The following is a 10,586-nucleotide window of genomic DNA, read 5'->3' as shown; positions in this document are numbered from 1 at the left end:
AGAATAAAGCGAGAAGTTAACCCCACGTTTAGAAGTAAAAAAAGAGATTACTTGAAAAGCAAAATTAACGAAATTGAAACAAACAGCAAAAATAAAAATATCAGAGATTTATATAAAGGTGTAAATGAGTTTAGAAAGGGGTGGCAACCTAAAGTAAACTTGATAAAAGATAAAGACGGTGATTTTCTAGCTGACCCATTCTAAATAGGTGGAAGAACTACTTTAATGACCTTTTAAATGTCCATGTAGGAGATAAATCAGAAGTAAATGAAGTCCACACAGCAGAACCTTTAGTTCCAGAACCTAACTTGACTGAAGTTAAAGATGCTATTAAAAGGCTAAAGAATAACTAAACCACCTGGCATTGATTTAATACCAGCTGAGTTAATTAAATATGGTGGAAATTCATTAATATGTCAAATTCATAAATTAATTTGTTTAATATGGAATAAAGAAGAAATCCCTCAACAGTGCAAAGAATCCATAATTGTTCCTGTGTTTAAAAAAGGTGATAAAATGAACTGCAATAATTACCGTGGAATTTCTCTACTCTCAACAACATATAAAATATTATCTAACATTCTTTTAACAAGACTAACCCCATATGCTAATGAAATTATAGGTGACTATCAATGTGGATTTAAACGTAACAGATCAACTACAGATCAAATTTTTCACATCAGGCAGACACTTGAAAAAAAGTGGGAATATAATCAAAATGTCCATCAGCTATTCATTGATTTCAAAAAAGAATATGATTCGGTCAAAAGAGATAAATTATATAATATATTAGTAGAGTTTGGAATACCTAAGAAGCTTGTTAGTATGATAGAAATATGCACCAGTGAAACAGAAAGTAAAATTCGTGTGGGTATTAATATGTCTGACAAATTTACAATTCATGATGGGTTAAAACAAAGAGATGCATTATCTCGAATGCTCTTTAATTTTGCCTTAGAATATGCTGTTAGGAAGGTAAAAGAAACTAAAGAAGGACTAAAATTAAATGGTGTGACTCAGTTGTTAGCATATGCAGATGATGTAGACTTACTGGGGGATGATGTGAATACAATTAAGAATAATGCTTAAATATTTTTCAAAACTGCTAAAGAGATAGGTTTGGAAGTTAACAAAGAGAAAACTAAATATATGCTTACAGGCCGAAACCAAGTGTTAGGTAATAATCAAAATCTAATTATTGATAACAACTCGTTTGAACCAGTTTCCAAATTCAAATACTTAGGAGTAATATTAACAAATGAAAATTATATTAAAGAGGAAATAAAAAGTAGGCTTAATTCAGGAAATGCATGTTACTTCTCTCTTCATAAACTTTTGTTTTCTCGTTTAATATCTAAGAAACTAAAAGTTAAAATATACAAAACAGTAATTTTGCCTGTAGTATTATATGGATGTGAAACTTGGTCCCTTACATTGAAAGAGGAACATAAATTGAGAGTATTTGAAAATAAGATCCTTAGGAAAATATTTGGACCTAAAAGGGATGAGGAGACAGGTGAGTGGAGAAGGTTACATAATTTAGAACTACATAATTTGTATTCATGTCCAGATATTATTAGAATAATTAAATCAAGAAGACTTAGGTGGGCAGTCCATGTGGCACGAATGGGAGAGGAAAGAGGAGTTTACAGGATTCTTGTTGGGAAACCTGATGGTAAGAGACCTGTAGGAAGGCCAAGACGAAGATGGAGGGACAACGTTGAGATGGACCTAAGGGAAATCGGTAGGGATGGAAAAGAGTATATAGATCTTGCTCAAGATAGGGAAAGATGGAAGGCCTGTGTTGCTGCAGCATGTTTTTCCGGATCAATTTAAATACGCTCCAGGAACCTATTTTCCGGATCAGTTTAAATAGGGTCCAAGTTCCGTATTGAATTGAAACAATACGCAACTTGGACCGAATTTAAATTGTGTCCACAAAAGTGTAGAACAGAGAGAAACAGGTTAAAATGTGTTCATAAAGCTGGTATATTGCGGGTTATCTGAATAGCTATGTTCGTTGCTTCAAATTTAATGCTAGGCTACTAAATGAATTTCGTTCATTATCGTGCAGCAACTGGATTCCATGTTGACTCTCTTTTCGAACGGAGTATGCGTTATCAAGTTTTACTACAGAGGCGCTCAATTCGTTTATTTTGCTACTACTTAGCTGCACCTGCGGATGTAATAAGAAATTTATGAGCAGGCAAGGGATAGCTCGTATTTATGTATGAAGCTGAAATGATATATATTTTGTATTACCTTTGCTGATCATAACATGTAGACTCGAAAAATTCCGTTTTTTTTTTGTTTTTTTTTCATATTTGTACATTTTGGCTTATATTTTACATATTTTAGTTTATGTTTACATATTATTTACATATTTCAGAACATTTCTCAACATATTCGCGCAATGACTACATGTTCCCGTGTGACCGAAAGAGTTTTATAAGTTTCTTGCGAATAACTGACGAAGTCCGAAGCGAAGTTAATAAAACGAAAGTTTATGTCCTATTGATAGAGGCATGCATATTTCGTTTTTGACGAAACCACGAAATGTGAAATAACACATTGTAATACTAATTTTTCATGTTTCTGAAAGGTGTGAGGTGCATTTTCCTACCCTGATTTGTCACGAAATGATGCGAAATGAAGTGCAAAATGCGAAATAGACTCTCAAACACGAAATTTACCGTTTATATACCGACGCGACACTTTCTGAAGTCTGAAGTATCCTGTGAGTTATGCAATTCACGGAAAATTGATTAATTCCGCTGCAAACATTTGAGAAGCAAAAATGGACCCCTTTACACAGGAATAAACTATTCTGGTAATGGTTTAATGTGCTATTAGAAGGGATATGTTTATTTTATGTAATAGTGCAGTTTCTAAATCAAATTTTGGATTACATTCACATTTTTAAAACCAAAATATCATTTTATATGTCGCTTTTTCACCCCTATAACAGCGAAATTTTATTTTATTTACCGCTTTTGAACCCGAAATTGACTCTGTTTTTGTTTCCTTTTTTATTTATCAAAAATATGTGCCTCTACGTATTGAGTTAAGTAGGTACGAGTATTCTGTCACCTGAACATTTTTTTTGTAAGTAAGGATGTATTAATATTATAAAAAATAGAAATAGTATGTTATTTTCTTATGAACTTACAACTCAAGCGTTTCAGCCCACCCAATAATTTCAAAAGTTGGCGATCCTGCTTACATTGAAGAGAGGAAATATCCCTCAAAACAGCTTGAATTTGAAGGGTTCATAGTTTAGTTTCACTTCAACTAAAAACGACCTGATTTTTCGTACGTGGATAGAACTAGTGATTTGTGGGCAGTGCTACCAAGGAAATTACCTTTTGACCTTTGCAAAACTCGCCGAACTAATTTTAAGTTATGCGAGGTGCAAGGTATGCAATGTAGCTTGAACCTCAATCAAATTGTGCAACAGGAAGGGACCCATTGTGGCTTGTTACTCAACACGGCCAATCAGAGCGTGTGACAGAGGTGCTAAAGAGGCGTTTGAACATTTCAGTCTGAAACTCGTTCTTCAAGTAGCGAAGCTCTCTCGAAACCCATTCGTGAAGAAAATCAGCACCTCTGTATTCAAATTACGTCGCCGCGTCTGCTTGTACCGATTCAACAAGCTTGCTTATCCCCTTAAATCACTCGAGCGCCGTAATGAATGTCCCTCCTTGCTTCCCGCTTAAGACACCGAACGCTTGACCCCTTTCCCAGATCTTGACTCAAGCGGGGGAATCATTGTCTGCAAAGTGACCAATTTCGCACCAACAATGGTGCTCAGGGTCAGGTAAAAGTGTGCGCCTTCCCCAGCGGATGGCCATGTCTTCAATGACTGCTATTTGTATGACCAGCCTTGGCATTTCGCTGTGCTACCAGAATGGGTTTAAATTGGGCCTTCTGTGTCGTTAATTTCAGGGCAGTTGTGATTGGATGGATAGGGCTCGGCCATTGTTGCAACAGGTTAAATCTTTCATTCTTGACCTGCTGCTCATCGTGGTATTTTGGAATGTTTAGATTCCTCTTGTCGTTTAGATTGAGATATCTAGCACCAGTGGCGTACGCATGATTATTTTTCGGTGGGGGCTGGAATTCCAAAGGTGCATAGCTGGGTTCTAGTGTAGGACAGGCCGGACACAAAATAAAATATTTCATAACCTTTGACAAACAAAAAATTGTAATCCGGGGTCGTTTTAAGGCAGGATTTCAGTTATAACTCTATTATTCTTAGAGTTTTTTCCTGTTTTCATTTGAAAATTATGACGTCAGGGGTCCTGAGTTCCAATCCCTGTCTGGGTGCTCATTTGTGAGTGTCCCTTCATCAATTGCATCAGATCATCACTCATCCTGTTAGCCAAAAGTGGCAGAAAAGTAAAGTAAAATATAGCCAATGAATCAGTATTTCAGGGGCGGCTGTAGTCCCATCACCCGCCCCCTCCTCCGCCCTGCTACGCACGGCTTTGTCTAGCACCGATGTGAATAAGTATACATAGAGTCTCTTTCTCTCTCTCTCTATCTCTCTCTCTCTCTCTCTCTCATAGGCGGCGCCAGGGAGGTGCTACTACTGTTACTACTAGTCAGGGGCACCGACTTGTCAAAATTATTCGGGTGCTCTGATCACTGAAATAAATGAATGAATGACTCACTCCCTCCTTTTTTAGAAATAAAAATTACGTCTTCGTATACCAGTTCTTGAGCAGCTATTATATTCCTCATGCAAATGAAATGTAACATGAAACGCGTTTAGAAAATGTTTCAAAGTCTCCTTATGTCTTTTGTGTCTGCTCATTTGTTTTTAAGATAACAATTAACATTTTTATTTAAAAGTAGGCTATGTATTTACATTAAGAGGCCAACATAACAGTTTTAGGCCAGCCTCGGTAGCCGAGCGTGTTGAGTGGTCGACTCAACCCGCTTTGATCCGGAGGTCTCGGGTTCGAGTCGGCGAGGGCATGTGTGTGTTTCAATGCCGCAACAGACGTGTAGAGAAAGGACATGTGATGGGTGCAAATAACATTAGTGTTGACTTACCCATAAAAATAACGAATATTTAACAGTTTTTTTAAAATTATTTACATAAATGCTAACACAATTAGTTTTACTATTTTGTTTTTGCTACAATATTTTACTTTTTAAATTTAATTTTGAAATCATAAAAAAAAACAGCAATAATGCCTTTGATCATAGCTGTTTCCGCTTTCGCAATACAGACTTTTCATAAGCTTTCCTTGCGTAGTGTTAAATAAACTAAAAGACTTTACAATTATTTTCCCCTTATTCTTTGGACTAGAGGAAGAGATTTCGAGGATAACTAAATATCGTACATATCTATATATTGCCTGAAAGTCGTGTTTACGACCTTAAATTGTTCAGAATTCCCTAAACAACATACTCGTATAATTGTCATATCACTTAGTTATTTTGAAACTCTTTTTAGTAAAAATGTTAACAATACTCATAATTATATACTTAGTATATAGTAATAAGTCATGTGTTTTGCTGTCTCCGGTCATAGCCCCCTCCCCCCAAAGTTGATGGTCTAGAACATTTCAAATGTGTATTTAAAGTTAAGTTCATGTTGCACAATTCAGAGTAAACTTTACAAGAGAAGCAAAATAATACATTAGATCCTCTTAAGCAAAATTATTTGAGGGCCTCTGCCCCCACATCATTAACATTGGAGGGGCTCGAGCCCCCCAAGCCCCATGGAGTCGGCACCTATGCTACTATTATTATTAATACTATATGAGTCACCATGAATAAACAAGGCGTTATCCAGTGAACAATGTCAAGAAATCAACAGCTCGGTCAAGAAAGTCAAGAAATTATGCTTGTGGTCAAGAATTTTTGCTATTTTTTACAGTATAATGAATTCACATTGTTATATACACACAGAAAACTAAATGCATCATATCGATTGGTGCACCAGAATGCATCGATTGATGCACTAAAATGTGTTTTATGGCATCTTCAAGGAATCAGATTCACATTTGATGCATTTGGATGCATTTTTGTATGTTGTGAAGGAAACACCAAAGTGCATAATTTGATTCAAGTGAGGATTTCTATCAGTCGAGATGCACTTCAATGCATTAGTTGATGTTCCTTGATGCATCTTTTTGAATGATGCACTTAAACGTTTGGTCTGAGCTACAAAGTTTGTGTAGCTCAGACGAAACGTTTAAGTGCATAATCAAAAAGGATTCATTCTGGTGCATCAAAAAGCATCAAGGTGCATCAAAACGCATAAACTGATGCATTACAGTGCTTTTTGACTGAAAGAAATCCTCACTTGAATCAAATGATGCACTTCGGTGTTTCTTTCACGACACAAAAATGCACCCAAATGCATCAAATATGAATCTGATTCTTTGAAGAAGCTACAAAACACAATTTAGTGCATCAATCGATATGATGCATTTAGTACATGTACTAGAATTTGATAAAATTGAATATTAGGTAATCTAAAATTGTATTGAGTTGTGGTTAAAGTTTTTTCGCTTTGTTTCTTAAGACTTATGTGTTTTTACATGCATTAATAAGTCTAAATCTCGTGTCAAAGTACACCTTCAGTTTTCATCTTAACCAGCCTTATGGAAAGGGTTTTTCACTGAATAAAAATACATGTTTCCTTAATTTTGCAACTGTACCAAAGTAGGGGGAGATTAAATAAATGTTAAGAAAAAGGGGAAAGAAATGTCAAGAAAATGGAAATGTCAAGAAAAGGTCATGAAAAAGTCAAGAATTTTAGATTTGTTATTTTGGTACACTCTCTGATAAAGATAAATAAATAAATGTGTTTATCCTTTTTCCTGGTGACTCCGATGATGATGATACTAATAACATTAGTAATTATTAGTATTTTTTTACTAGTTTTAACAGTAGTAGCACATCACTGGCGCCGCCTCTGAGTGAGAGAGAGAGGGAGAGAGAGACGTATACTTCATTCACAACGGTATTAGAGACAGGCATACGGAGAGGGGGGCTGATGGGGCTACAGCCCCTCTCGAAATTTTGATTGTTTGTTTTGCATATTTACTTAGTTTTTCTGCCACTTTTGGCAAATCGCGAAGATGAGGATATCTATTCCCATTCTCTTATCGTACCTTCTTATTTTCTTTCGTTTTCTGCTAGTTTTTTGGTTCTTTTTGTCGTCTTTGGGCTGAAAGGTAGAGGATATAACACAAATGATGCAACTAGTTTTTTCTTCTTTAGGGGAAAGTGCTATATACTTACTTACATGTTAACTTATCTTAGATGGGAGAACTTGGGACCAATACCCCCATATCCCCTCACTAATCACGTCTTGGTAGACGTGGTTAAAGTTCTCTTCGACCACCCACAATGTAACCTTAGGTCCGAGAGTGTTCTAGATAAGAATAGCAATATTTAGCTTTTTAAAACGCAGAAGCAAAGTTAAGGTAAATATTAGCAAAAAATAAAAAGGAGGTCAAAGTCGGCAGATAGCAAGGGTTGATAATTTTCTACATTTTTTTGAGGTTTTCATCTAACCCAAGGTTCAAGGTTTTGTAGATGAGTGCCATTACTTGAATGGTCATTACAACACTTTTCGATGTAAGCTTCGAACAACCTGCTCGGCTGCCTTCGGACCTCCTCGAGTTTTCACTCGCGGGAATCGCCTTATATACCAGAGCTGCACAAGAATCCGCCACATGCGAGTGCTAGAGTTTGGAACAAATTTGCAAATTAATAAGACTCAAAACGAAAATAAAATGCAAATATTTTTGGAAGAGGCAATTATTTGCATTTACTGAATAAATTATTTTTACAAACATATTTTTCTTCATTCTAACATTTGTGTTTTTTTTTTGTTTTTTTTTTTCATGTAACATGGTCTGTTAGTGTTGCTAATTGCGTTTAGATGGCGCAACAGTGCTCTTAACTCCTTGTGTGGAACGGTATGTAGAGAGGAAAAGGAAGCGTTGTTGCGTTTCAGATTTATGGTCATGCAGTTATAGGGTAAAGACCCCGAATATGAGGATAGGCACCTAAAATGAGACCCCCATGTATCTCGTAAACAAAGAGCTGTACCCTAGCGGAAAGAAGCTGAAACACAAGGAGGAATCGCGCCATAGCACTGGAAGTCACGTGAGCTCTTTGTGTGTAGAGTTGGTGACGCAGCGAATGCGAAAAAGAAAGCGTGCTCCTGGAAATTTTTCTGCCGTTTGGAAATTAGCTGCTGAAAATGGATAAAGTAAGTTGTTACTGATCCCCTTTTTACTGTGTTTCGTAGTGGTGAGTGTGTGTGTGTACCATGTAATTAGTTGCTAGTTTTCGTCCACTTGTAAGAGAGATAGCGTTGTTCATTTGTTTACCCTGCGAAGGTCCTATTATGAGACCTGGAAGAGGTTCAATATATGAGACCGGTCTCATAATAGGACTACCATAATAATAAAGGGCCTCATATTAGGAGTCACAAAATATATCTAATATTTTACGTTGATTTCCATCATTGCTTTTCCTAATTTGGGAGTTACGTTGCAATTATGTTACAAATGAAATGGTTATTAATCTTTACCTTTTGTTATATGTAATGATCAGAATATTCTTGTAGTTTTTACACGAAATAACTAACTATATCAGACTATATAACCAAGCTGCAGTAGGTTAGGCCAACTTGAACAGGAATAGGAGCCTGAAAGCAGTCCTATTCAGGCTACGCAGTCTTCAAACAGTACCACCCCCTGATGACGATGCCATTGTAATGCCAGAAGATATTGAGCCACTGCCCACACTAGACAGCCCATCTCTTACCAACTCCGGGAAATCTCGCGTAGTGAATCAACCAGTAGTTATAACAACACCACCATACAAAAAAAGACTTGCAGACAATTCGAAGAAATGTAAGAAGGAAGTGAAGAAGAACCTGTTTGGTAGGGGTGTTACAGGCACTCACAGTATGAAGCCTACTGAGGCCCAGAAAAAGCAGCAATCAGATTACTCGCGTTCTATTTCACGTAAGAAGAGGAAGGTTGTATCAAAGAAATGTGAAGAATTCACAGATGAGTCTGGACAGTTTAGAATTAGATGAAGATGAATATGATACAGAATGTGTATTTTGTGGTTCATCGTATTCCAAAGATCAATGTGGTGAAGAGTGGGTAAAGTGCACACGTTGTTGCAAGTGGGCTCATGCTCATTGTGGTGCAGATGACACTTTTGTGTCCGATGTGTAAAAATCAAAAGTAAACGCATTATGAACTTTGTTTCTACCAGGTAGCTACTTCATGTGTAACACAATGTAGGTCTTGTCACAGTTTCATTTGAAGTGAACCAATTTTGGTGACAAAAGAACAGCTACTATTTTTAGCATGGTAAAAATAATCAGTTTCTTTTTTTAGAATAGCCTAATCTTTTTAAACATGGTGTAAAAATAATTTCGTTTCACTTATAGTTGGGTAAGAAAATAATTTAGTTCATTTAGTTGAAAAATAATTTAGTTCAGAGATTCAAATTATTTATATAACCCAAACAAGGTCGGGGTCTCTTATTCGGTACCCCCTATAAAAATAGCTCAGTTGCACTTGTGTTCATTTTTTTGTTTATAATTTATGATTGTTACCTTTTTATATATTACAATACCTTGTATCATAAACTAGACTCCCTACAAAATATATTTTTAAAAAAACGTAAATCGTTTATGCTTTAATTAACAAGTAAATCGAATTCTACCAAAAGGGTCTCATATTCGGGGTCTTTACCCTAGCGTTTCTCTTGCATTATTGTTAAACTTGGCAAAATTTCAATTTATTGTATGTACTTGAACAGTCGTCGATATAAGCCTCCCCGATGCCGCAGTGGTAGCATCGTTGCCTTGTAATCAAGGAGTCCGGGTTTGATACCCGGTTGAGGCACATAGTGGTTCGGATTCCACTTTAAACTGTAGGTCAATTCCCAATTAGCTTTACTGTGAATAAAGTGGACTTAAAACACCAACTCAACTCGTCGAAATAAGAGTTTCTTGTGTACTTCCATTCACTATAACTGCCTGTTTTACTGACACATGTATAAATCAAGCCTTTTTACTATAGGAAGCCTCTTGCTGCCACTAACAAGTGCACATCGTCATCTTTGGCAAATAATATGGTGCATTTTGTAGAGGTGAATCCGTTCCGGTTATTGAACGAACACTAGGTGCCGCCACGAGCAAGTACCTAACATTTAGAAGAATCATGGTATTATAATTTTAACAGACTTTAATGCAATGAATTCTCCACTATACATTAAGCTAGGTTTCATTATGCCTGGGAAAATGGTACTCTAGAACAGGCGTGTGTAAATGTGTGAATGTCTGAAATGTAAGTCTCACGAAAATTCCCGAACACAAAAATAGTGTGACACACTTGTACAGCTTTCTCAATTCACTGGGTTTAATGTATTATACATCTGTAATGAGCATGTTGTAAGGAAGGCACAAGAAAACGGTATTTTAGGGGGGGTACATGAATTAGTTTGTGTGGTTTCTCATATTTCATTGTCTGCTTATACATTATTTTGGAATGGATTTCTTAGGACCGGAAGAGCTGCATGATAGGCGG

This window comes from Lepisma saccharinum, chromosome 28 (genome assembly GCF_977018435.1).
Source record: "Lepisma saccharinum chromosome 28, izLepSacc3.1, whole genome shotgun sequence".
Lineage (NCBI taxonomy): Eukaryota > Metazoa > Arthropoda > Insecta > Zygentoma > Lepismatidae > Lepisma > Lepisma saccharinum.
Note: the sequence above shows the minus strand (reverse complement) of the source record.